At 39.3% G+C, this 26523-nt stretch overlaps 1 protein-coding gene across 1 annotated transcript in view; it reads left to right on the top strand.

Moving 5' to 3' along the window:
• The first annotated feature begins 17666 nt into the window (after nucleotides 1-17666).
• The window catches only part of FREM1 (FRAS1 related extracellular matrix 1), a 236311-nt gene continuing 227454 nt past the window's right edge, over nucleotides 17667-26523 (top strand). Inside the window, exon 1 of the mRNA XM_055087212.1 lies at nucleotides 17667-17729. The gene's annotated coding sequence lies outside the window, so the exon portion shown is untranslated. The remainder of the gene's footprint in view (nucleotides 17730-26523) is intronic.

Genomic DNA, 26523 nt, shown 5'->3' with positions numbered 1-26523 from the left:
ACCACACTCTCCTGGAACATCTCTTGAACAGTGGAATTTTTCAGGTTTGTGTCTTTTCCCTCCAGTAAGAACATAGGCCCCTTTCTTTGTTACCTATGACCCCAAGTCAGAGTCATACGCAGGGTAGGTTTGTTGGTGCTTTTTTAGGGCTTCTTACCATTTTGTCAAAGGTTGTCTAAAAACTGTGGGGTAAAGGAGTTTGATTTTTTAGGCTCAAAGCAAAAACTTCACGTGTCTTACACGGCAGCCATGTGGTGTACGTCAAGTGCCCAGTTTACAAACTCTAATATAGAACATATTTGAAAAGACTCCCAGCTAATCCACACTGAGAATATCTATGCGCTTTTGGGGGGATTTTGGCATGGGCGTTTCTTTTCCGGAACAGGTGGTGAAGCTAAATTTGTTTGGTGTGCTTGACATACTTGGAGCCTGATATTAAAAGACTTCAGTGGCTGCAATAAACAGTTCTTCCCTTCTTTGTTTACAGGGAATTGTGTCTTTCTCTGGGGTGTTGGATTTCTGCTTCTGCCGGTAGGCAGGCTGGTAACCATCCTTGGCCTACATTCTTCCACAGGGACAAACAGCTGGGCTGGTTTGGTTTGGAAGCCTTGTTGCTTGACTGTGAGATGTGGCCCCAAGTTCTGACATTTGGGTCCAACTGATATTAGTGATTCCTTCAGGTTCAGAGAAACAAAAGAAATTCATACCATTTCTTCAAAATCCCCATATTTATTTAAAAGTGATTTCTCACAGGCTTTCCAGGTTACAAGGTGGTGGGGAGGGGATGAGGGCACAGGCAGAGAGGCATTGATATAAAAAAATGGGAAGAGTGCCTGGTTGCTGGATTTGAAAATCTTTCAGGTCTGAAAGCAGATGATTTGGTTTTCGTTTGTTTTGGCCAAATCAAATGACTGTCCCCAAATCAGCTTTGTGATGGAAAGCAAGGCTTTCCTGCTGAGGAGGAGGGTGGCTTGCTTTGTTATATCCTTGAGACAGGCCAGCCCTGATTCTTTCAAAGCATAGATTTTGGATGGACAACTCTTCAGTTTCAGGCTCCAGGGTGCTACTGGGATTGGCTGTTAGAAACACTCTTGGTGAGAGGTGGCCACAACCAAAGCACCTTGGTGCTACCACGTGGGACTTCAGCTGGGAAGTGTCACTGACACGGTGTTATCTCCATGGATTGTTTATGGTGGCTGCTTTCTACAGCAAACCTGAATCCAGCCCTTATCTGCAACTGTCAGACTTGTGCTTGCATAGTCGAGGTTGATGGAAGGCCTTCCATCCTTCCAGCTGTTTATTGGTGTTTCCTTTCAAGATCCGGAGGCCTGACCTTCCAGTGTGAAGTGGTACAGGTTTGCTGCAGGCATCAAAGAGCTAAAAGTAGTTTGCATTTAGCACCTTCTTTGGATGCCAGCTTGACCTCCTTTTGGTATACTTTCCTCTTTTGGTTTTTGCAGGCACTACCGCACGGTCTGTAAGAAACTGAATTCACACAGATTTGGGTTCAAATAGCAGGCTGTGTTATGTATTGAGGATGTGACCTGGATAATGAATTAGTTACAACACGAATTCAGCTGTTGTAGCAAAGGACACAGTACAGTGGCTTCAGTAGGAGAGAAACTTCTCTCTCTCTCTCATAACACAGTACATGCTTTAGAGTTGATGTGACAACTTCATGGTATCTGGTTTCTTGTTGTTCTGCCATCTTCAGTATACAGCTTCTGTTTTGTGGTTCAAGATGGTTGATCCAGCTTCTGCTGCCAAATCTGCATCCCGGCCAGTGGGAAGGGAAGAAAAGTGGGGGGGCATGTCCCTTTTAAGGGAACAACCTAGAAATTACACGTCACTTTAACTCAGAGCTTGTTGCCCAGGATTTAATTGCATGGCTGTTGTTTTATGTTTATATCCATCCAAAATTCGTATGTTGAGCCCTAACTCCCAATGGGAGTTAATTAGGTTAACTCCCATTAATTAGTTAATTAGGTTAGTTCCTTTAGGAATTAATTAGGTTTAAATGAGGTCATGAAGGTGGGGTCCTCCTGATGGAATTAGCGCCCTTAAAAAAAGAGACCAGAGAGCTTGCTCTCTCTCTGCTCTGTAAGGATACAAGACAGCAGTTTGCAAGCCAGGAAGAGGGCTCTGATCTTGGACTTCTTAGTCTCCAGAATTGTGAGAAATAAATTTCTGTTGTTTAAGTCCATGGTATTTTGTTAAAGCAACCCAAGCTAAGACAATGGCTATACGAAGGAGTTGGGAAATGTTTTCTTTAGTCACGTGGCTATGTGCCAGGCTAAACTCGGATGTTTATTTCTAAACCAAGAAGAGGATAATGGGTGTTTGAGGACAAATGGCCTCTTCCAATGACAAAACATTTACATTTACTGTGTCTAATCTCTGGAAAGTGAGATTGATCTCATAGAATTATGAGACTTAAATGAGATGATGCTTACAAAGCTTTTAATATGGTGTCTGGGACAGAATAGCTATTTAGCTAGCTATGAGTAAAAGAAAACATGTGGATTTACTTGGATTCTTGCCTTTTGTTAGGGTAGTTTTATTAAATGTGGTTTTTTTTTTGGCTTTTATATTTATCTTAAAGCTTTATCCCCAGAAGAAGATTCACTGTATCACAATGGCAAAGTGATGACTTCACCTTTTGCATCAATTTAGAGCTTTATCTAGTGGTAAAGAGCTAGATTTGAGGTGTTTGTGAAGGGGGACTTGCATCCTTATAAGTGTTTACCATTTCTCCCTTTATCCTATCAAGAATTGCCTCATTTGCAGTCTTCATCAGAAATGCCATAATTTGGAACTCTAGTTTCTGGAAATGAGAAGAGTGGTTGATTGCTTATGAATCTCAGAGTCAGAGAATGTTTGCTAGAGCTTTTAAGAAAGAGTCAGCTTCTGGAACCCAGTGAAGGGTGCTGTGGTCTTTGTCAACCTGTAGACACTGACATTTGGTATCTGATAAAGCTGGGATCTCATACTTCTGAGGTGCTCTGATCTCTAGAGTGAACTAATTAACTGAATCTGAGGTTTGAGGTGAAATCTACACCTCTTTCCTGAGGTTTTCATCACTTCAGTTGATTATAAGTTGTCATTCATGCTCATTACACAAGTTTCGCATTTAACAGTTAAGGATTTCTTCTCATTGGACTGCTGTGAATCACAAGCCAGACTACAATACTAGTACAGATTACCAATTGTTGCCTGGATCTGTGGTTTAAGGAAACAAGGGTACACCAGTGGGACCACACAGGGTGGAGGCAGCCTCCACAGACTTGCTCATGTGGGAAGGAGCAGTGGAGGGTCAAGAAAGGTCTCCCCAACCCCTGAAAGGTATGGAAGCTGACAGCCTACGAGGCTGCCATGCAACTGGTAGCCAATTCTAATCTTGCTCTACTGAATTGTCTTCCAAACTGAATAATTGTGAAATAATTTTGTAAGTTGTGATGGTCATTCTTTAAAAATTGAAATAGAGTAGAAAACAGCAGTGGGCATCACAGGTTAACAAGAGAAGCAATATTTATTTTAACTATCTATCTCTATATATGTATGTGTGCTGAGTCATGGTGTGTTTTTCTTATTGTGAGCCATGGTCAAAAAAAGTTTGAAAGCTATTTTTCTAGCTAAGATGTGCCAGTGTTATCACTGTAGGCCTGATTTTCTGTAGTTTGTTTTATATTTCTCTGATCAAGTCAGACTGTGGTGATGGGGAGATAGACATTTCTGGGTTTTGTAATCTATCTCCTCCTTTCACAAGATGGGCTGAAGTCATCGTAAAGGCTAGATAGCTCAATCATTTCCATTTCACAAATCATTGTTGATCATAAACTGTGTACAGACACTGTGGTGTGGGAGGTACATAAAACCCTTTGCTGCCCTCTAGAGGCTCGTAAACTACGAATGGTGGCAAAAGATAAAGGAATATGCAGATAATTCAACCACGAGACTGACCGGAATAGCGAATATAACTAACTTTGATCCAAACATCATGAATTAACTTTCAAAATTTAATTTAGATAATTAAAATAGTCTTATTGCCAAGAATCAATTATTTCGTATTAATACTCTTCCAATTTTAGAAGTTTTGAAATTCGGTATAGGCAAAAGTTTGGTAAGGTGGGTACTCATACATTGCCAGTGGGAATGAAAGTTGGTATCATCTTTGTGGAAAGCAACTGATGGGCAATAATTGACTTAAAAATACAGTCTTTGCAGTAATTCCACTTCTAGGCATCCTTTAAAAAAATCAGATTTGGACAGAGATTAATGTGCAAAATGTTTATTGCAGCTTCATTAAAAAAATAAATTTATTTTATTTATTTATCTTTGGCTGTGTTGCGTCTTCGTTGCTGTGCGTGGGCTTCTCATTGCGATGCCTTCCCTTGTTGCAGAGCACAGGCTCTAGGCATGCGGGTTTCAGTAGTTGCAGCAAGCGAGCTCAGTAGTTGTGGCTCACGTGCTCAAGAACACAGGCTCAGTAGTTGTAGCGCACAGGGTGTAATTGTTCTGCAGCATGTGGGATCTTCCCAGACCAGGGATCGAACCCATGTCCCCTGCATTGGCAGGCGGATTCTCAACCATTGTGCCACCAGGGAAGCCCTACAGCTTCATTTTTTAGAGTAAAAAATTAAACACTAATGATTATAGGAGGAATCTATGTAAGGAAATATCACATATTTTTAAAAGTCACATCTTCAGGAAATAGGTAAAAATGCTGTTAAGTGTTTACGTGAATTAGTAAATGAAAAAAGCAGAGTCAAATACTGAATAGACAGTATGACCACAATTCTAAAAAAAACTCCTATTTGTACATAGGGGAAGAAAAACCGAAAGGAAACCTATCAATATGTTAAGTATTTAATCACTAAATTGTATCATTTGGGTGATTTTTATTATCTTCCTCAAAACTTTAATGTATTTTCTACAGTATGCAATTTTTTTGTTTTATAATCATAAATAAAAATACCATTTTATAAAAACTATAAAAATTACATTAATTAATGCCAAATTGAGTGTGTTATTTTTAGAAGAGCCTTTCTTGGACTATAATGACATCTTTTTGGATTTACTGGGTAGTCCTAATATTTGCTTCATTCCTTCACTTTGCCAGTGGGGGAGATGTTTGCTATGGCAACAGAAATGATTAGAACAGTCACTTCTTTCCTTTTCTAAATTTAACTTTTTTGAAGACTAGAATGTGAAATGTCTTTCAAGTAGTTGGCCCCATCTGTATACCCATTTATATTTCCTAGAGTCCCTTTGGACTTAGCCTCCTAGATCAGGGCTAACCCCGAAGACCTTCACACTCAGCATGGGACAAAATGAGTGGTTGGACTTAATTATGGATGTATTTAATCCACCCATGCTATATCTAGTTTTCTTCTACACTGGGCAAATTTGACCAAGAGAGACTAAATTGCCTTTAAAAGGAGAATTTGTATTATACTTTTTTTGTTTGATAAACAAGACAGGAAATATTTAATAACTGCCAACAATTACTGAGTGATTCTTTAATGTCTTGCCTTAACAGTTCAATTTAATTTATTTGCATTATCTCATTTAATTTTAACAATAACCCATCATATAGTTCCTTTCATTATTCCTGTTTTATATACAAGGCACCTGATCTCTAAGGAGGTTAAGTAACTTGTCTAGAGTCATATCAATACTAAGTGACAGAGCTGGGTCCAAGCCCATGGTGTGTGGGGGGCAGAGTCCACGTTCTTAGACTCTATGCCATTTAGTGTTTCCCTTTCTGCCCTCCGAGACCCACGGAGACCTCTGCGTATAGGCTAGGTAATTTAAAAAAATTCCAATGTCAGAAGAGACGTTCTGTCATGACTATTACTATAATGGCTAAATTATTCTGAATTGATTAGGGATGCCAGCTGCCTTCAGGTTCACTCCATTAAAATTAGCTTTGCATATTTCTACCCTACAGTCGGTGAGACTCAAGTTTTAATCTCCTTGCAAATCCAGAAAGAAAAGAAACTAAAATCATTTTATTGCCAGTAAAAATCTTCCAGGTTTAGTCAAAGCAAGTTGTAATTTCTGGTGCTCCTTGGCTCATTAGTTCTTCCAGATGGTGCATGTAAACATGGCAGGAGCTGCAAACTGTGTGAAGGCCGAAATGTAAATCAAGAAATAAGTATTCATTGTAATTTGTATGACAAATGGAAAGCCTATAAAGCGAAACGGTGCATTGCTCAATCAATTTCATCCCAGTACTTTTGGGATCCCCCAGGGTCTATTTTCGGAAAAGGACTTTCCTCATTTTGTCAAGGTCATTTGTCATTACAGTGTTTAGAGGAGTCCTTAGTCTAGCACAGATATGTTTGGGGGCATTGTAGCTGCATTCTTTCTGCTCTTGATGATCTATGAGCTATTTTAGTTCTTCCAAGAAGAACGAAAGAGAGAGAGGAAAATGTCACCTTAAAATGTTGAGGGTTATTTGAGAAGGAATAGGAGGCCAGTTGCAAGTGTTCTCATGTCCACTGTAGTGGATGTGATGGTGCCCTATCCAGGTTCCTCCCTCTCTAGGACAAAGGTACTCATTCCACTATCCTGCTGGGAGAGTTGATGGCAGGTAACTCTCAACGGAGGCCCTCAAGAGATCTTCCTGGCTCAAGGTCACATGTCTTCTGAGCAGTCCACATCTATTGGCTGGTTAGTGTGGGAATATAAAGGTTCAGGTTCCCCATCTCACCCTGTATCATCCCCCTCCTCAACTCAGTACCACAATGAATAGCCACCCCAGCCCCTGAGATCCTCATAGGATTTGCCGAGGCCTTTCTTGCTACTGAATTGCAATCCCACTTTCTGTGCAATTTTTAATAATTTAGCACCCAACATAAGAAGCAACAACATGAGGTGGTAGAAAGGGCTCCAGACCAGGAATCAGGAAACTTGGGGTTTAATGCAAGCTTTAACACTGTTAAGCTCTAAGATCTCAGACAAATGATTTGTCTTCTATGTTCCTTATTTTCTTATCTTTCAAGTGTAAAGCCTGGTCTGGATCAGCAGTTCTTACCGAGGGATCTCCCCAAGGGAGTGTCCTTCGACTCTGAAACTCTGAAATTATACATGACGTCAAAGGGCTCCACAGAAGTTTGAAGAGCCAAAGCACCAGGAGATTATCAAGTCATCTCTGGCTAAAAACCGGTGCTTCTATGAATACTTCATGAATTAAGATGAAAATTATAGAATCTACAGTGAAGAGGCACCTTTACTGACTCTGGCTCCTAGAGTCTGAGTCTAAGTAAGGAGAGAAGAAATTTCAATCTAATGAGAGAAGTGAGAAAAATAGGCAACCTTTGTAGCAGTTCACAGGGGGAATTTCTGGAGAAAGCTGGAAAGAACCCTGGCTCATTTGATCCTTAGGAAGTGGAGACTGAGGGATCAGCTTCAGCAATCTAAGGGTATCTGGCTGCATATAGAAAGTTATACCTATGACAAAACAAGCTGACCTCTGTGCTGGGGGAGATTCGAAGAGCACTTCTTTATGCAGCAGCTTATGGGAGAGGATGACAGAAGTACCCGAGATAGTTGCTTCCTAGGAAGAAGAGATGGAGTTTATTCTACAGAAGGGAAAACGTAAAGTAGGCATCAGAATATAACATAGGTGGGAGAGTTTCCTACCTTTGCAAGTATTTAAGCAAGGCAGAGAAATCACTTGACAGCGATGGGGGAAGGATTCCTACCCTAGAAGGAAGGTTGGGCTAAGCTGTCCTACAGCTGTATGGGTCAGGGTTTTTATGAACCCAGAAGGATTCTGATTCATGATCATTGCATATAGAAGCTACAATTAATAGAAGGGCTATGACAATTAGAATATCACGTAATGATGAAAAAGAGATAATGAAACCAATAAAGAGATAATACAAAATTTTCCCAAGTGGAAATATTGTTGGCGTGACCCAAACCTGGTGGATCTAGCTAAGGCTCGGAGTTGTTTTTCTTTGTTTATAATACATCTATACATTGTAAATACACTTTCAGTTTATGAGAGATTACTAGTCATATCCAGAAGGTGGCTGACAATATCTTACTGAATAATAGAGGATGCATGGGACAAAATAGATGAGAAGATTCTGGATTTTCCTGCATAAATCACACTGAATGCTCCCTGCTGATAATCAAGGACCACGATGGAGATGTCTTGGCTTATGCTGAAGAAAACATTTGCTGTACCATGTTGCAGTGTTTCATTATTCCTGTCAGCCTCAGGTGACTTCTCACTTCTCTTGAACAGCAGAGTAAGCCTATTGAGCTTGTGGGAACCTGTTATTTAAAACTGGAGATTTGATTTTCCAGGCCCCAATTCTGATGTTATTGCCTTGGTGCACAGTCTTGGATCTCTTGGGGCTCTCTGAGTCATTGTCTTTCTAAGTGTGTCAATCATGCCTCATTGCTTGCATTTCACTGACATAGACTTCTCTTAACTCCTCAAAAATTTAAATGGACTATTCACACCTCAGGCTGGCCTGTTTTTATACTTTTCAGTACTGGTGTCCATTAATTTTCTGTTAGTAAATTCATCTCAGGACAGACAAGAATGGTCTTTTTCTTCATATTTTTGAAGTGAGTTGTGTAGGAATCTCTAGAAACGCATGATTTATTTTTTATCAAGCTTGATTCTTTTATCCTTGGATATTACTTTCCACCTTCAGTTAATAAAATTATTTTAAAAGTTATTCATCAATATAAAAATTTTCCTCTAAATTATAAAATCATTTTTAGTATCTTTTCACAATATACGAAGAGATAATCTTACTGGCAGATATGAAAAAAGTATTTCTTCCTGAAAAGTTCATTAGCTGAATTTCCATTGCACTAGATTTTTTTGCAGCATGTCTCAAAAATACATCAAACAATACTTGAATAAAAAATGACTGGGAAACTGCCTGCAGAACCAAAGACACTAAAAATATATCCATCATAACTCAAGTTATCTTTTACACAGTGGCTGTGGAAGCATATTCTTTATATGTACGGGCTCATTAAATCCTTCCTCTTGAGGTGTTATGCCCATTTTATATACAGTAAGCATTAAAGGGATACTTGCATAAATCCATCACATCTTGTTTCCTTTCCATTAATCAACCCCCACACATCGTGGTGAGGCAGTTCTCTCCCTCCCTCTCTCTGTCTCTCACTTGGTCTCTCTCTCTCTGTCTCTGTCTCTCATCACATCTTCACCATCCCCACACCTAGCTCAGGCCCTCGTTATTTCTCACTTAGATGACTCTAGTAGCCTCTGAACTTGTATATCATTCTCTACCTTGCAGCTGGCTTGTTTTTTCTAAAATACAATAGTGGTCTTGTATTAGGTTTTTTTGCTTGCAAGTGAGTGAAACCCAATTCAAACTGTATTAAACAAATGATGTAGGGATTAATTGGGCTACATCATTCGGAAATCCAAAAGATGGGTCTGATTAAAGGCCCAGCATGATGTAGGGTTTCCAATATACGTGCTGGGTATGTTGGTCACTGGGAGCCCAGGACTCAGACTCTACCAGATGCACAGCCCAGCAAAAGCAGGACATCTTCCCACATGGTTTTGGCAGAACAGGTCCCAAGAAGAGTCATGGATCTATACGTGAACCAATCACTGAAGCTTGAGTCATTCAGGCCTTTCTTTGGGCAGACCTGGGCTTGGAGGACAGAGTCAGCTCTACCCAAACCCCATGAATGGGTTCTGTTATCAGCTGAAGGGGAGAAGGGAGCCTTGGCAGGCGAACACAACAGATGTACATGACATTCCATATTGAAAGTCTTGCTACCACTCCCAGCTGCCTTTGGATAATTGCCAAACTCCTTAGCATGTTATATATGCCTCATCTACCTGTATGGTTTTATTTCTGCCTCTCTCTGTTTTTGACTGACAACTTGTCTAGAGTTCAATTTAGTCAGCATGTCACAACTTCCTTCTAGCCTGTCAAACTGGGTTAGGGATTCCTTGTCTGTGATTCCAGAGCACCCTAAACCTCTGCTCTCCTAGCCCTGAACACTCTTTTTTTTTGGTAATTAGTGTTTATCAACCCTGAAATTACTAGAGAATCCTCCACTCAGGAACTTAAAATATACCCATGCCCTAGCTCTACTCTAGCTCAAGTCCATCAGCATCTCAATGTGGGAAATGGGGGGACTGCCTATCTATCTATCATCATCATTATTTATCTATCTATCCATCCATCTATCATCAACCTACCTACATACCTATCATGTATCTTATCTCACTCATTTTTTCTTAAGCTTCCCTGGTAATTCTGAGGTACAGCTAGTCTTGAGAACCACAGGGTTCCATCATTAATGTTCCATCCAGATCTACAATTCTGTGGTTCTAATCCAAGATTTGGTAGGAGGATTACCTACTCTTCTTTACCTCTCTCTTCTGCTCTTTCCTTTATTCCCCTTCCCTCCTTCTATTTCTAGCTCTTGCACTGAGAGATATCGAAGCCAGAGTTTTATTAAAAAATAAATACAAGGGACTTCCCTGGTGGTCCAGTGGTTAAGACTTCGCCTTCTAATGCAGGGGGTGTGGGTCTGATCCCTGGTCGGGGAGCTAAGAGTCCCACATGCCTCGTGGCAAAAAAACCAAAACATAAAACAGAAGCAACATTGTAACAGATACAATAAAGACTTTAAAAAATGGACTGCATCAAAAAATCTTTAAAAAAATGAATAAGTACAAAATATTTTCTCTTCATTTTAATTTTAATTGCCCTTAGATGCTTGGAGGCTATCTCAGTGACAGTGAGGTTATCAAAAAAATGAGTTACTTAGTCTGTTGCCTCTTTATCCTAGCTCAGCCCAGTCTCTCCTCATATGGGGCCCAGCTCTGGAGCTGTGCCTATGGGCCCCTTATAATTATGTCTCAACAGCAGGGCCAGTCAGGCCAACAGTGAACAGAGTCATCTGAGGCACTTTCTGTAATGTTTCAAACTGTTGTGTTGTTGACATTCAGTGCATGTGTTTGTCATTGACACACAGACTCCCATTCCAGCTGGAAAGCCTTGCCTTTCATGTCGAAGCTCTTTAAAGGAAACGTTCCTACTTATCTCAAAGCCAGAGAGAGTGGATGAGAGGGAGGAGTTTGTTTGCCCACATCTTCAAGCGCACTGCATCTTGGGGATGCCAACAGGACTGTTTTCATTTGCTCCCCACAAAGGGAGATCTCTGCTGCTCTTCCTGAGATCCTGACGGAAGAGTGTTTGTCTTTAATGTCATGAGAGAGAGAGTGCAGCTGTGTTTATGGTGGGAGTTACCTGTAATTTATGTTCTAACTTAAACATTTGGGAAGATGAGCTGTTTCCTTTAAAGACCTGGATTCTTTCTTTCTTTTCTTTTTCTTTTTCTTTTTTTTTAAAGCTCAACTCCTACACATTTTTTAAGCACCAGAAAGGCAGTTGGAAAATCAGGACTTCTGATGTCTAGAACAGAGTTGGAATTATTGAAATGGTAACATTCTAGAATGTGAACATATACTTAATTTCAATCCATAAAAGCATAAGCAAATGAGGAAAACCTCACCTAGCTGGTTTTCTAAGTAAGGGCAGGACATTTCTTTGTGGGTTCGTGAGCCCCAAGCTGATCATATCATGTGTCTCCCTTAGCTCCCTTACTTTTTTTTTTTTATAGTTCAAATCATGCTAAATTTTATTATCCTGAAAAAGTGACTTCCAAGGACATTGGGGAAAGTGAGCTGGGTCACCACCACTCAGGTTTGGGGACTGGGAAGAGGTGTGAAAAGCGTAATAATTGTGAACTGATAGAATCTAATGGAACCCCAAGTGTTTGTTTTATAAACATCAACAGATGGATTCCTCCCCTCGGCTGACCCAGTGAAATATGTTTGTTCTCATCTAGGACCTTGAGAGGAAAAATCTATTTGTCCCTCCTCTGCTAAAGAAAATCAGAGCCATTTGTTCATATTTATCTTTAGGACCTGTTCTCTAAAAACTAATCTTCCACTGAAAAGTTTACCAGGATCTCCAAAGAAAATTAAAATGTAGCATCATTTATTTATCAATTCAGCAAACACTAAGTGCCCACTATGTGCAGGCATTATGGAAGGAATAAAAAGATGGTAGTGAATGCTACATCTATATAAATGCATTTAATAAATTATAAGTGCTTTAGTAAGTCATTGGACAGAATTGCTACTGGTCACAGACATCAAAAAAGACATAAAGTACTTGGATGAGATCTAGATTTAGTCTATGATGTTTTCTTGTTCTATGAATCTTGGGGCCCTCTGACAAAAGTCAAAGGGATTAATCTGGCTGGACTCATTTTTTGTGAGCCTACATTGTCTCATGGTGTTGCTCTTTTCTTTACCAAAATTTTCTAAATTCTGAGTAGCAGTCAGTTCTAGAATTTTCCTGGGAATTGATTGTCACTGGTTTGTACTTTTCAAGATCTCTGTCTGAATGTTATTTTAATCATTTATGTTTCTCTAACTTTCCTCCACAGGCAGCACCATACACAGGGGATGGAGAATTAGTATTGCAATTTTGTAACCAAGCCATCAGCAATATGGGAGCTTACAGTCCTACATTAGCCTGGTCAAAGTCAAAATGACTGTTGGGTTTCTGAGCTTGCACAGAAGTGTACTTTGTCCATATCCTTCCCACAAAAGACTTTCAGAATTGGCAGACAAACTCCCCTTTGGCTACTCAGAAAGCACCCACCAAAATGCCTTCCTAGGTTTTATGAGTTCAGTTTGAATTTGTTCCAGAATTATTACAAACACTTCTTTGTACCGCTAAACACTTTTTGATAAGTTTAAAATTATTTTAAAATAAAAAGTTAAAAATAATATAATTTATTCAACTAATTATTGATCGTTAGACCTTTAGACTGTTTCTAAATTTTCTTTTTTTGAATAGCTTTGTAGTGAATATCTCTGCCATAAAGTTTTGTGTATATCCTATCTATTTCCTTATAATACATTCCTAGAAGTGCAAATGTTGGGTGAAAGTGTATGCACATATTTTTTCTCTTTTTTTTTCCTTCCAGTTTTATTGAGATGTGATTGACATACAGCATTGTATAAGTTTAAGGTGCACAGCACAATGATTTGACTTACATACATCATGAAATGATTATCACAGTAAGTTTAGTGAACATCCATCATCTCATACAGATACAAAATTAAAGAAATAGAAAAAATTTTTTTTCTTATTATAAGAACCCTTAGGATTTGTTCTTAATTTTCATATACAACATATACAAAAGCAGTGTTAATTATATTTATCATGTTGTACATTATACTCCTAGTACTTATTTATCTTGTAACTGGAAGTTTGTACCTTTTGACTGCCTTCATCTAATTCCTCCTCCCTCAACCCCCTGATTTCTGATAACCACAAATCTGATCTCTTTTTCTATGGTTTGTTTTTGAAATATAATTGACCTGCAGCACTGTGTTAGTTCCTGTTACGTAACATAGTGATTTGATATTTCTAATGATCAAATTTCAAAATGATCACCATTATAAGTCTAGTTATAGTATGTCACCGTACAAAGATACTACATATTTATTGACTATATTCCCCACGCTGTACATACCCGTAACTCATTTATTTTACACCTGGAAGTTTGTACCTCTTAATTTCCCTCACCTATTTCTTTTCTCCCCTCAACCCCCTCCCCTCTGGCAACCACCTGTTTGTTCAAAGTGTATGCATATTTTTTGATGCATATTATCAAACTGTTCTGTAAAGTTTCTCTTAACATTACTATTGGCTGTTAAAATTTTAGAAGTAATTTTTAGTTGGATAGAAAACAATGATACTTCATTGTTGTTTTAATTTGCATTGCTTCTATTACTGAGGAGAGTAGCAATCTTTTCATGTTTATTACCCGTTTTTACTTTGTGTATGTGTGTAAATTACCTGCTTATGACTTTCACACATTTTACTTTTGGCAGTGCTCCCATTTATCTTAGCGATTTGTATCAAGTCTTTCATGTGGTTCCCAATCTTGTCCCTGTGTTGAGATTATTTTCTCAGTTGACAACTTTGGAGGTTTTATGTTTAATTTGTTAAGAGAGTGTGAAAGTTTTGTTTTATTAAAAAAAATTTTCTCCAAGAATTGGAAGCATAAGAGCATCTGAGTAGCAGCATCTAAGTAACATCCAAAATTGATATCTGCACTGGTAATCAATCTTTATCCTTAGACCTAGCTCAAACCCTCCAACTCCTTCCGATCAGAAGATGAGTTTCTGATTAATACTTACCACACTCAGGGCGTGGTAAGGGCATGAAAATGAAACATATAATCTGTGTTCTACCAGCTCATGTTCCCATGGGTGCAAAATTCAATGCAGGACTCTTCTCTCTTTTGAAGCCCTACCTTCTCTCACTTGTGGTTTTTTGAGAATTCAAATAAGGCCTGTCACTTCATTTCCCACCAGTCCTGCTCATGCATAGACACCTCCCGTGAGTCAGGCTTCTCCTTGTCCCCGAACCTTTTCTTGAACAACTCTGTGTCATTGCTCTCACCTTCAGTTAGTTTGTCCAGAAAAGTCCCCTCCACTCCCAGCCCCACTTATCTGCTTGGAATGTTCCTACTCATTCTTAGGAGTTCAGCTAAAGGCCAGTTGTAAGCCTGATGCGAGGTGAGTTGATTGTCAAGGGGAGAAGTACACAGAATCCTTAGGTATAAGTTTGAAGTCCCAGATGAACCAAAGCATAAGTGACTCATGGCTTACAATCTATGCAGGTGATTTCATTACCTCTGACATTTTATCATAGTATACTTTTTTTTTTTTTTTTTTTTGTGCGGTACGTGGGCCTCTCACTGTTGTGGTCTCTCCCGTTGCGGAGCACAGGCTCTGGACTCGCAGGCTCAGCGGCCATGGCTCACGGGCCCAGCCACTCCGCGGCATGTGGGATCTTCCCGGACCGGGGCACGAACCCGTGGCCCCTGCATTGGCAGGCGGATTATCAACCACTGCGCCACCAGGGAAGCCCTGTACTTTAAATTTATTGTTTCCCTCTGAGAAGTTGGAGGACACGTTTTCTGAGCCCTGCGGACTCATACTGCTGTCCCCTTCAGTGTGAAGACTTCTCTTGCTTCTTGGGCAGGTTCCCAGTCTCTACTGGGCTTATATAGCATCATGCATGTGTCTCTCTCAGAATAGTCGCTTGTCGTCCTGACAGTTCTCCCTCTATACTTTTTTTTTTTGCCTACTCTACTGCAAGCTCTGTCGGAGCTCCCTCTGGGTCTTATTCATTTTTATGTTTTCTTTACCCCCAGTGATGCCTGATGTATAGAATGTGCTCGATAAAAGTTGAGCATTGTTATTCCTCTCATTACAGAAATTATATTTGTAGGATGCTACAATTGAGAAATATGAGTTTTACTTTATATCCAATAGTTTGTTAATCACAAAGTACATATATATTATGAAAAACGTAGAAAATACTGTTAAATAAAATAAAAAGAATAAAAGTAACGTGTTCTGTAATTAAACTTCCCAGAAATTGCCACTGTTAATATGTGGGCATATATTCTTCCAGAATTTGAAGAAGAAGATGGTGAAGAAGAATATTTATTGAGTCCTCCCTGTGTGTGCCAGGCGTTGTACTAAACAATGTGGATTTTCTCACTCAATCTACATGTTAACACTGTGTGAGAGGGCAACTATTATTTTCTCCATTTCAGGATGGAAGACACTGAGGCTTAGGAAGGTTAAATAACTTGCTCAGGATCACATGACTGACAAGTAGCTTAGCCTGGATTTGAACCCACACAGTGTGAGCCCAAGCACATATGAGTCAGAAGAGCATGGTGATCAGAGTATGAATCTCCAGAGCCAAACTACCTGGGTTTAAACTCCATTTCCTTCACTAACAAGCTGTGGGACTTTAGGCAAGCTAATTAATATCTCTGTGCCTCAGTCGCCATCCCCTCATCTTTAAAATGGGGTTAATACTGATATTAACCCCAAACTCTGCACAGAGTTGTAAAGAGGAAAAAATGAAATAATTTGTGTGAAGTACTTAGAAAAGTGCCCACCTATAGTAAAATCTGAATTGTTAGCTTTATATTACTATGTATATTAAATAAAAATCAGCATACTGTAATCTTTGTAAACTTTTGACTTAATATACTGTGAACATTATTTTAGTTAATAAATATGCTTGTACCACATCATTTATAGGACCATACAGTATTCCAGCTCTCTGAATATACTGTAATTTACGTAACCAATTTCCTGTTTCTCTAGGATATGAGCTTCACGAGATGGGTCCTGTTCCAAGTACTGTGGCAAGGCTAGCATAAGGTAGGTCCTCAATAAATATTTGTTGAATGATTGAATGAATGAATATTATTGACGTTATTTCCAATTTTTCACTTTTAATCATATTTTTAAGAATTCCTGGGCTTCCCTGGTGGCGCAGTGGTTGGGAATCCGCCTGCCAGTGCGGGGGAAACGTGTTCAAGACCTGGTCCAGGAGCATCCCATGTTCCGCGGAGTGGTGAAGCCCGTGCGTCACAACTGTGGATCCTGCAGTTTAGAGCCTAGCGAGCCACAATGGCTGAGCCTGCGTGCCACAGCTACTGAGCCCTCATGCCTAGAGCCTGTGCTCCACACAAGAGAAACCACTGCAATGAGAAGCCCGCACACCGCAGCGAGGAGTGGCCTCCGCTCGCTGCAACTAGAGAAAGCCTGCGCGCAGCAACGAAGACCCAACGCAGCCAATAAATAAATAAGTAAGTAAGTAAGAATTCCTTTCTTTGCAGGAGGTTTTGAAGTTTTAAAATTTCCCTAACCTTCTAATTATTGCTTAAGAACCAAAATGTAATTCTTACACTGAGGTAAAGACATGTTTTTAAAAAATTAAGTAATTAATAAAATTTTGGCTGTGTTGGGTCTTCGTTGCTGTGCACAGCCTTTCTCTAGTGCTGGAGAGCGGGGGGCTACTCATTGCGGTGGCTTCTCTTGTGGCGGACCACGGGCTCTAGGTGCGTGGGCTTCAGTAGTTGTGGCTTGCGGACTCTAGAGCACAGGTTCAGTAGTTGTGGCACATAGGCTTAGTTTCTCTAAGGCATGTGGGATCTTCGTGGACCAGGGCTTGAACCCGTGTCGGCGGCATTGGCAGGCGGATTCTTAACCACTGTGCCACCAGGGAAGTCCCGTATAGACATGTTGAGTCTAAGGATACCCATTTGGTCCAAGAGAAAAAATACTGCAGCTAAGTAAAGGTGCATGGTTACGTTTAAAATAATAACTTTAAAAAGTCTCTTTCATGAAATTGTTTTCAAAGATTATTTTACCATGGGGTAAATTTTAACAAAAATTGCTCCAGTTAACTCCAAGCACAGTGACATGCATAATGCTTTGATTACACATATGAAATTCATTTAGTCAAAGAGATTGAGTAGGAAAAATGCAACTTTGTGAGGGAAAAAAAAAATCCATTATGATAATGATAGAGTAGCTCCCCAAGATCTAATCACATGCACATTTAGAAGAAAGCATTTTAGATTCTTTGTCACAGCAACATGTGGTGACTTTCTAACTATTCTCAAACAGCTTCACTCTGCCTTCAAAATTCCATTTTGTGTTTTACAGATATGTGAAGTTGCCGGCAGAGACTTATGAAACTTGGACATTTTTCAATTTAACTTGAAAAATGAGCTACTTTTCCTCATCCCTTGACCTAGGGTGGAAAATAGTGATGAATGGAGTGGAAAGATGAATTGAGGTGAGGAGAGCCACTTGACATATTGTTCTGATGTAGTTAACACCTCAGAGAATTTCATTAAGGAGGTGATGAGCCTGGCTGACAGAACGTATTGACCAGAAGGAAGATAAATAGACAATGACTAGCTTGAGGAACAGCTGTAGCAAAGGGTTGCTCCAGAAAGGGAAAAAATCTAGAGTCCAGCCAAGAATATCCTTTTTATCAGTTGAGATTGTGTCACGGTTATATTATGCTTCTGGGTAGATTTAATTTAATTTAATTTTTTGGCCTTGAGCTCAAGTGTAAATGACATAGTCCAATCTGCATTGTAGGATAGCATTGAAGTTGCTTCGGATTTGAGTGTGAATTTTGCTTTCATTTTGGTTTTGTTCAGTGTGAAAATGGTAGTCCCTGGCTACCTGCAACTGTAGTTACATCACTTGGAGCCAAGACTCTGAAAACATAATAAGAGACATTGGAGACCTGTGAACAATGGTTAAACAGTTCACTAGGCATCTTAAAGGGAGATAACCTATGGATATTTTGGCCTAAAGTCCACTCACAACCTAACTGAATAGCAGAGTGTGATGTGAAAATAATCTTCCTAGGTTTGCCTTTCCTTTATCTTTTCCTCTTTTTGTCTGCCTCTCAGTTTCTTCTCTTGTTCTCTCCTTTCGATTCTTTCTCTTTTCTCCCCTTCTCCTACCTTTAAATGTGTTTCTCCTTTTTTCCTATATCCTCCTTCTCCCCCACTCCCTCACTGCTGCTGCCCTTTGCCTCCCTCTCTTATGACTTCCCCTTTCTTCTCCACGCCTCCCCGGTTTTTAACTGCCAACTTTTTAACTTCATGGAGCTGAAGTATTGTTTTGATGGTAATTGTGAAAAAGAATTTTACTGTTTGTAATTTTAAAAATAGTTTGAGGAAAGTGTTTATTTTTCCAAGGAAAAAATTGTGCTCCACTTTTTCTGATCTTAGTTTTATTACCTAATATAAAGCACTTGAATAAAGTCTGGCACAGGAAAAGCACTACATTAAATCTCAGCGATTAGTATTCCCTTGATTCAGTTTTTCTCTCTGGATCGGTCAACCTTGAAAGAAAAAAGATTTCCTCTGTTTTCCTTAAGCAAATCAAGATGGGCCATTGCTGTTGCCCTTATAGATGTTCTTAAGGATGGAGCATTCACCCTTTTTCCAGCCCCCTGTTTTAGTGGATCATTATTAACTTGTCTACCCAAACTCCTTCCACGTAATTTAAGCTTACTTTCTTTTGTTTGAGCCTTAGGAGAAAGAACAAATAAATAATGCCTCCATGAGGTAACAGTCCAAGTTCTAGAAAATGGCTCTTAGGCCACCTTTGGACCTTTTATAGCATAGTCCATGGACAGAGCATGGGCTCTGGAGCCTGACAGTCGAGTCCATGGGCAAAGCATTTAACCCTCTCAGCATCTGATTCTTCATCTGTTGGGAAACATTCAGAGGACTGTTGTGATAATTAAAGAAATCCAAGCTGACAGAACACTTAGCATAGTGCCTGTGTGTGGTGAGATCCTGATAAATGGCAGCATAAACCCCCGGAGCTCCCACTGTGGGAGATTCTTCTCATGGAAATGCTACTGATTCTCTCTCCTACCTCTACATAACCCATAAATAATGAGTGTGGTCTGGGAATATTAAAATCAGAGAGATCAAAGATCATTAGGTATGGAGAGAGAGGGAGAAACAGAGACAGTCAATCGGCCTACATACCTTGTGCCTCTGGGCACAGAGACCGCCTCTTTGGCACCTGAGTGACTAAACTTGGGGGCTTCCCAATATAGAGCCAGGAGAAGTAGTGGGCCTATCATTTGCTGAACTGACTTCTTTCAAAAAATCTTGTGTAGGAGGGTCTGCCCCTGGGGTTACCCCTCCTCCATTTCCCCACAGGCATTGCACAAGTATCTGGTTGTTGGAGAAACCAAGCAAAGGTGATAAACTGTCTCTTTTTCAAGCATAAGAGTTACACAAGACAATGTCGTGTGTGTGTGTGAGACAAGGTAATAGAATTAAACCCTTCTCTTAGCGATACTTGAAGTGCCCCTAAAACTTAATCTCAGGTACAGTTTCTTGGTACTTTCCTCAAAATAACCTAAAAATGCTGAGACCAAAACTGATCCAGTCAGGAAATGTTTTTTATAAAAACGTACATTGGATACACTCCTAAGGTTTCAATGGTTCTTAATTGCAGGTCAGTGTGCACTGCTGTGCTGCCTGCCATCACCTGTGAGCTGCACTGCCAACTGTTTAACTTTGGGTTTTGTTTCTTCTTCTTTCTCTAGTTGCTTTAGGTGTAAGGATAGGTTGTTTATTTGAGATTTATCTTGTTTCTCTAGGTAGGACTGTATTGCTATAAACCTCCCTCTTAGAACTGCTTTTGCTGCCTCCCATAGGGTTTGGACTGTCGTGTTTTCACTGTCATTGGTCTCTAGGTATTTTTTGATTTCCTCTTTGATTTCTTCAGTGATCCATTGATTATTTAGTAACATGTTGTTTAGCCTCCAGGTGTTTGTATATTTTACAGTTTTTTTCTTGTAATTGATTTCTAATCTCATAGTGTGTGGTTGGAAAAGATGTTTGATATGGTTTCAATTTTCTTAAATTTATCAAGGCTTGGTTTGTGACCCAGGATGTGATCTATCCTGGAGAATGTTTTGTGTGCACTTGAGAAGAAAGTGTATTCTGCTGCTTTCAGATGGAATGTCCTATAAATAGCAGTTAAGTCTATCTGGTCAAATGTGTCATTTAAGGCTTGTGTTTCCTTATTAATTTTCTGTCTGGATGATCTGTCCATTGGTGTGAGTGGGGTGTTAAAGTCCCCAACTATTATTGTTACTGTCAGTTTCCCCTTTCATGTTGTTTGCATTTGCCTTATATACTGAGATGCTCCTATGCTGGTTGTATATGTATTTACAATTGTTATATCTTCTTCTTGGATTGATCCCTTGATCATTATGTATGGTCCTTCCTTATCTCTTGTAACAGTCTTTAAAGTCTATTTTGTCTGATATGAGTATTGCTACTCCAGCTTTCTTTTGATTTCCATTTGCATGGATGCCAACTGTTTAATAGTAACATGATTAGTAGTTAAAGTGATCAAGCTTGCAAATGATTTAATTTCTAACCAAACAGATGAAAATGAATTCAAAATTTTCTCTACAATGACATCACTTTCACTTGCTTTCATTATGCTTTCCTGGGTGAAGAAAAAGAGGTTGGCATTGTGGCTGGCAGGTGGGAATCTTTCTTGACCCAAGATGTGAACATCATTGGTCATGGCTGTTGTAAACAGTGGTATAAAGATGAACCTGGAAGAAAATGTGATGCATTGGGCCACTATTGATTCTGAGGTGAAACCATAATGCTTTAATAATTCACTGTTTTGCTTACTCAAATTCATCTTTCTCAGGTATGCCTATAGATACAGTGTCTTGATGATGAGTGACAGTCTGAGGAAATAGATCTTTTGGAGGATCTGTATATGGAGGTGTAAGATGTTTCTAGTTCTGTGAGGACAACAAGGGAAGAGATGAAAGTTAGACACCAAAAGAGGAGCAGGTTAAATCTGTAGGCAGCTAGTATTTAAGGAAGCCAAGAGAAGGAAAGACAGCCGCCTTTCCTCCTCCGTGGTCATAGAAGAGATCCTGTGACATGATGACCCATTTCTCAAATCTGAAATGGTATAAGAACCTCTGAGTTTGAGGGATTCTTTGCAGGCTGCAGACTTCAAAGATGTGATGAGTTAGGCTGAGGAAGGGGTCTGAGTCTATTCAGTAGAGTTGTCTTTTTCCTACAGTTTCAGGAGGATCGGGTAAGAGAATGGAATAGTGAGAGGAAATAATGGGAGAGACAGTCTTCCATAGGCATCCTGTACTCCTATGCATCTTTGCTGAGCATGCCAAGAACGCAAGGCCAACATCACTTTATACCCAGGCCATTGCTCAGGATGGTGTTTGCAGTGAACAGGCTTGAGGCATGAAGTAAAATCTCCCTCTGGGACGAAGCAGGCTTGGTTATTGCTTCCTATGACATGGTAAGTTCCTGGAGCTCAGTGTTCCTCTCCTGTAGAGGAGTGCCTGCTACCCACTCTGTGTTGGCATCCATCTGGCCTCCATGTTACCTCTATTTGGAAGCCAAGTGGAACTGATGCAAACATACTAATGCTCACACTGCTTGCTGTGCCATGAGTAAAGTCCCTTTTCTCTAACCAGATATCTCATATCTTTTGCTAGCATCCAAGAAAATGGTAGCAGGGTAACTTGTTAGTTTGTAGACAGGTTAAAATCAAATCTCACACCTAACAGGAAAGGAATACAAAAGTTTACAGAAATGTCTTGAAACTTGAGCCTTCACCAAAGCACTTTCTTTTTCTCTGTCCTTCATGAAGTTGCTCACCCATCCTTAAAAACCAACCATAAACTCTGAGGTTCTTGGCAAAGCTGTAGAATCCTTGGACTCCTTAAATTTGACCTCAAAAGTCACTGAACGTCCTGAATTCTTCCCTAGGCACAAGAAAGACGCGGTGAGAGCACTGATGCAGTGTGTTTGATAGTGGGCGACTGGGGTCTTGGAGAGGTCAGCCAGCCCTTCTTGCCCTCAGGCTATACTTAAGTCAGTCCAGTTTTCAAACATCTCCAAAGAGTGGGTGCAGTTTAGCCACATTCCCTCAGGAGTCCGTTGTAACATTTTCACTTTTCCCTTTTAGGACATTTCTCTGCTTTATAATTTAAATAGAATGAAAAGGCTTATCATTAAACATTTTTCCTTTTGTGGACTTCTGTAGGTATTTAGAAAACTGGTCAGACCCTGAGAGAAAGACAGAACAAAACCTCTTGAAGTTCACTGTCATTGTCTTTTCTCAAGGCTGAATGGTGTTCCAATTTTCTTTAAAAATCTTTCTCTGTGAACCTCATTCCCATAACTGTTCTCTCTGTTGGTTTCTTCAGGGAAAATAGGAAATGAACTCTGCTTATACCATCTCAAGATCTTCTTTCCAGCCTGCTAATCCTTTCATACACTTTTTTTTTTTCTGCCAGAGACTTCCATGAGTACCATCTTCTAGGGATTGTATTAACTGGATCCCTCAATTGGGACACTGGAATGATCAAGTTCTAAGACTATTTCCAACATAAGGTTTTTGAGTTTATATTATTTGATGACTCCTATATCCCCAGTTAATTATATCTATGTAGAATATCAGTGACTCAACCCAATATTGCTTGAGATAGCATGAAAAATTGGTCTTGATTTGTCCAACAGAGCATGTGCTTCTAAGGGTGCACTCAACAAGAGACACCTTGTAGATATGCCTTGTCGTTGTTTTAATTTTTAGTAAACTCATTACTATTGATATTGTTATCTTGTAATTAAGAAAAATCTACATTTTAAAAGTCAAAATGGAGTACATATAGTGTCCCATGTGTAACTTTCCACCATAGTCTGATAGAGAAATACTGAAACTATATTGTTTTTTGCTCCTTTTCCCTTGAATTTTTCAAGTTGTTTAGCCAAATGCAAGTTGTGGTTTTCCTTCTTGACTTCCTCAGTTATTCACTTATAGGTCAACACATGTTTATTTGGGCCTTACCTTGTGCAGGCAGCTGAGATTTAATTATCCGATTGAGTATAGTAATTTAGCATGTAGCTCTTTGCCATAAATTCTTTATTTTTTCCTCTTTAATTCCTTAGTGACACTTCTCTGGCACAGGATTTCCTGGGTTAGGGGTGGAGTTAACGTGAGTGGGGAAAATTGTGCAAAGGAGGCCTTGGAGAAGACCCTGCGAGATCATTAAAACTCTGCTTAATTAGGTACTTAGCAGAATTTTACTTCTGCTCTTAGAAGTATTACTTTGGCTATGACTATAATCAACCATTTTAAGTGGTGTCATTATCAATACACTGACCATTAAAACATTATATTCTGCCTCTGAATTCAGCCAAATTTTAATAGCTTAAATGAAGTCAGAAAAAAGATGATGTTGAATGACTTTTGTTAATATGAAAAAACATTTATAAGTAATGACTTAAATTTTCTTCATTTTGCTCATATCCATTTTCCAATTTTTCTATTGTTAGTACCTATAAAACTGATGTGAGATGTATTGCTCAGAGTTATATTTTTCAATTGTTGAAAGGGTCAATAAAACCCAGTAGGGCTTATGGTGATCTTGCCATATTGTGGAAAACTCAGTATTACTGAATATAATGTTGGAGTATATGAAAAAAAACCACCATTTAGAATTTGAGGAGTAATAAATACCTGGTCCTTGTTGTTTTATTGTATGGCAATAGTTCTGCTTTGAAGACCTATCTTTAATATACTTATGTGGCCTCTGAAGCAGTTCCCAGTACTTCTGTTCATTGGCATAGCTCTTTTGGGTTCCTAGAGCCCTTAAAAGCCAATGGAGACTGTTTGGCCATCCTAATTTTAGGAGTGTCCCCTAATGTGAACATCTTATATAATCAGGTACAGTCATGAGAACTAGGAGATTAATTCGGTGCAGTGTTACTAGTAGCTAAATTACAGTCTTTATCTGGATGTCATCAGTCATTCCACAGCTAAAGCCCTTTTTCTCTTCCAGAACGCCACATTGCATTTACTTGCCATGTCTTTTTGGTCTCCTTTCCAGTCTAGGAGAGTTTCTTGCTTTTTCCTTGTTGGTTTATTTATTTTTTATGGCCCTGACACTTTTGAAGAGTATTGGTCAGGTTTTTTAAAACACTAAAAAAAGTTGAAGTATAGTTAGTTTACAATGTTGTATTAATTTCAGGTGTACAGCAAAGTGTTTCATATTCTTTTCCATTATAGTTTATTATAAGATATTGAATATAGTTCCCTGTGCTATACAGTAGGACCTTGTTGTTAATCTATTTTATATATAGTAGTGTGTATCTGCTAATCCCAGACTCCTAATTTATCCCTCCCTCACCCACTTTCCCCTTTGGTAACCATAAGTTTGTTTTCTATGTCTGTGAGTCTCTTTCTGTTTTGTAAATAAGTTCATTTGTATCATATTTTAGATTCCACATACAAGTGATACCATATGATATTCGTCTTTCACTGTTGGTCATGTATTGTTTTAAAAATTTTATTTGTTTTTGGCTGTGTTGGGTCTTCGTTGCTGCGCGCGGGCTTTCTCTAGTTGTGGTGTGCAGGCTTCTCATTGCGGTGGCGTCCCCTGTTTCGGAGCCCAGGCTCTAGGTGCGCGGGCTTCAGTAGTTGCAGCACGTGGGCTCAGTAGTTGCGGTGCTTGGGCTTAGTTGCTCTGCAGCATGTGGGATCTTCTTGGACCAAGGCTTGAACCCATGTCCCCTGCATTGGCAGGTGGATTCTTAACCACTGTGCCACCAGGGAAGTGCCTGATCAGGTATTTTTTAGACTGCCCTTCAGTTTGGCTTTGTCTGATGTTTCCTCATGATTAGACTGGAGTTACGGAGTTTTTGGAGAAGATACCACTCTTCTCGTTGCACATCACAGGTATATAATATCAACATGACTTTTTACTGTTGATGAAAACTTTGATCATTTGGTTGAGATGGTGTCTTCTAGGCATGTCCACTGTAATGTTATTATATTACTCTTTCCACACTCTGTTCTTTAGAAGTCAGTCACTAAGTGCAGCCTTTTCTCAAGTGGAGAGGAATTAAACTCCACCTCTTGAAGGACAGATTCTCAAAGAATTGGTGGACATATGTTAAAACCTCCACAGTAATAAATATTTTGGGTACAATCCTTTAAGGCTATGTAAGATGTCTCATTTCTCTATAAAGTTTTCCTCATAATTTTAGCCTTCATTAGTGAATCTTGCCTGCAATAATTTTTACTGTAGTGTTCTAAGGTGATTTATTATAACCTTCCTTACTATGTTTATTACTTGGAATTCTTCGGTAAGGAAGAGCTGTCCCTTCTCCCCGATTGGTTCATTTGTTCAATCATTTATATGTATCAGCATGGGCTCATAGATATTTGTTTTTATTTTCTGTTTCTAGCTGAAACTTCTTACTGACTTATATACCTTCTGGTGGCATCTACACCATGTAAGCAAATGCTGGAGGTCTCTTTCTTCCTCCTGGTACCTGTTTTTCTCAGATTTCACATTACTCTTTTGCCCTGTGATCTCAGTTGTTGGATGAGTTCAAGAAAAATTGGTCATTTGCAACTCAGCTTTTTTGTTGTTGTGTGTGTGTGACACTTTTTCCAGCTCTTTACATCTCTAATCTGAAACCAGAAGTCTACATATTTTAATATAACATGTAATATAGTTCAATGTACTACAATCCCATATAATATAATAAACAAACCAAATGTAAAAAGATATTCTGAGCATAAGTAGAGGAAACTATAATAAGTATTAGATGATATTAAGGAGTTCTTATTAGTTTTGGTAGATGTGATAATGGTATTGTGGTGGTGTTAGATAACGTCCTTTGTTTTTAGGATGGCTTGAGGAAATATTTTGATATGAAATATCATGATCTTTTTGTCATATTTTGTTTTGTTTTCACAAGGGTCTTTTAAAGTGACTGTTTGATCATGGAGTCCTAAAGATTTAAGTTGAAAGGCAGGTAACCAAGATCTGCTCAGTATAAGTTGAAAAATTGGGGCCTGGTTTACTGTAGGACTTTGCCTGAATTGAGCCAATGATATAGGCAACTGTTACTGTTCCCTCAAACTCTAGACTGACTTACTTTATAGACCCAGAGCCCTTTGAAAAGGAGGCAGGCACACCTGAGGAAGAAACTACAGTAATATCACAAGCACATAAAGGGACTCCCCTTCCC

This window comes from Physeter macrocephalus, chromosome 9 (genome assembly GCF_002837175.3).
Source record: "Physeter macrocephalus isolate SW-GA chromosome 9, ASM283717v5, whole genome shotgun sequence".
Lineage (NCBI taxonomy): Eukaryota > Metazoa > Chordata > Mammalia > Artiodactyla > Physeteridae > Physeter > Physeter macrocephalus.
The sequence above is the reverse complement of the archived record's forward strand: the minus strand, read 5'-3'. Positions and strand labels throughout refer to the sequence as shown.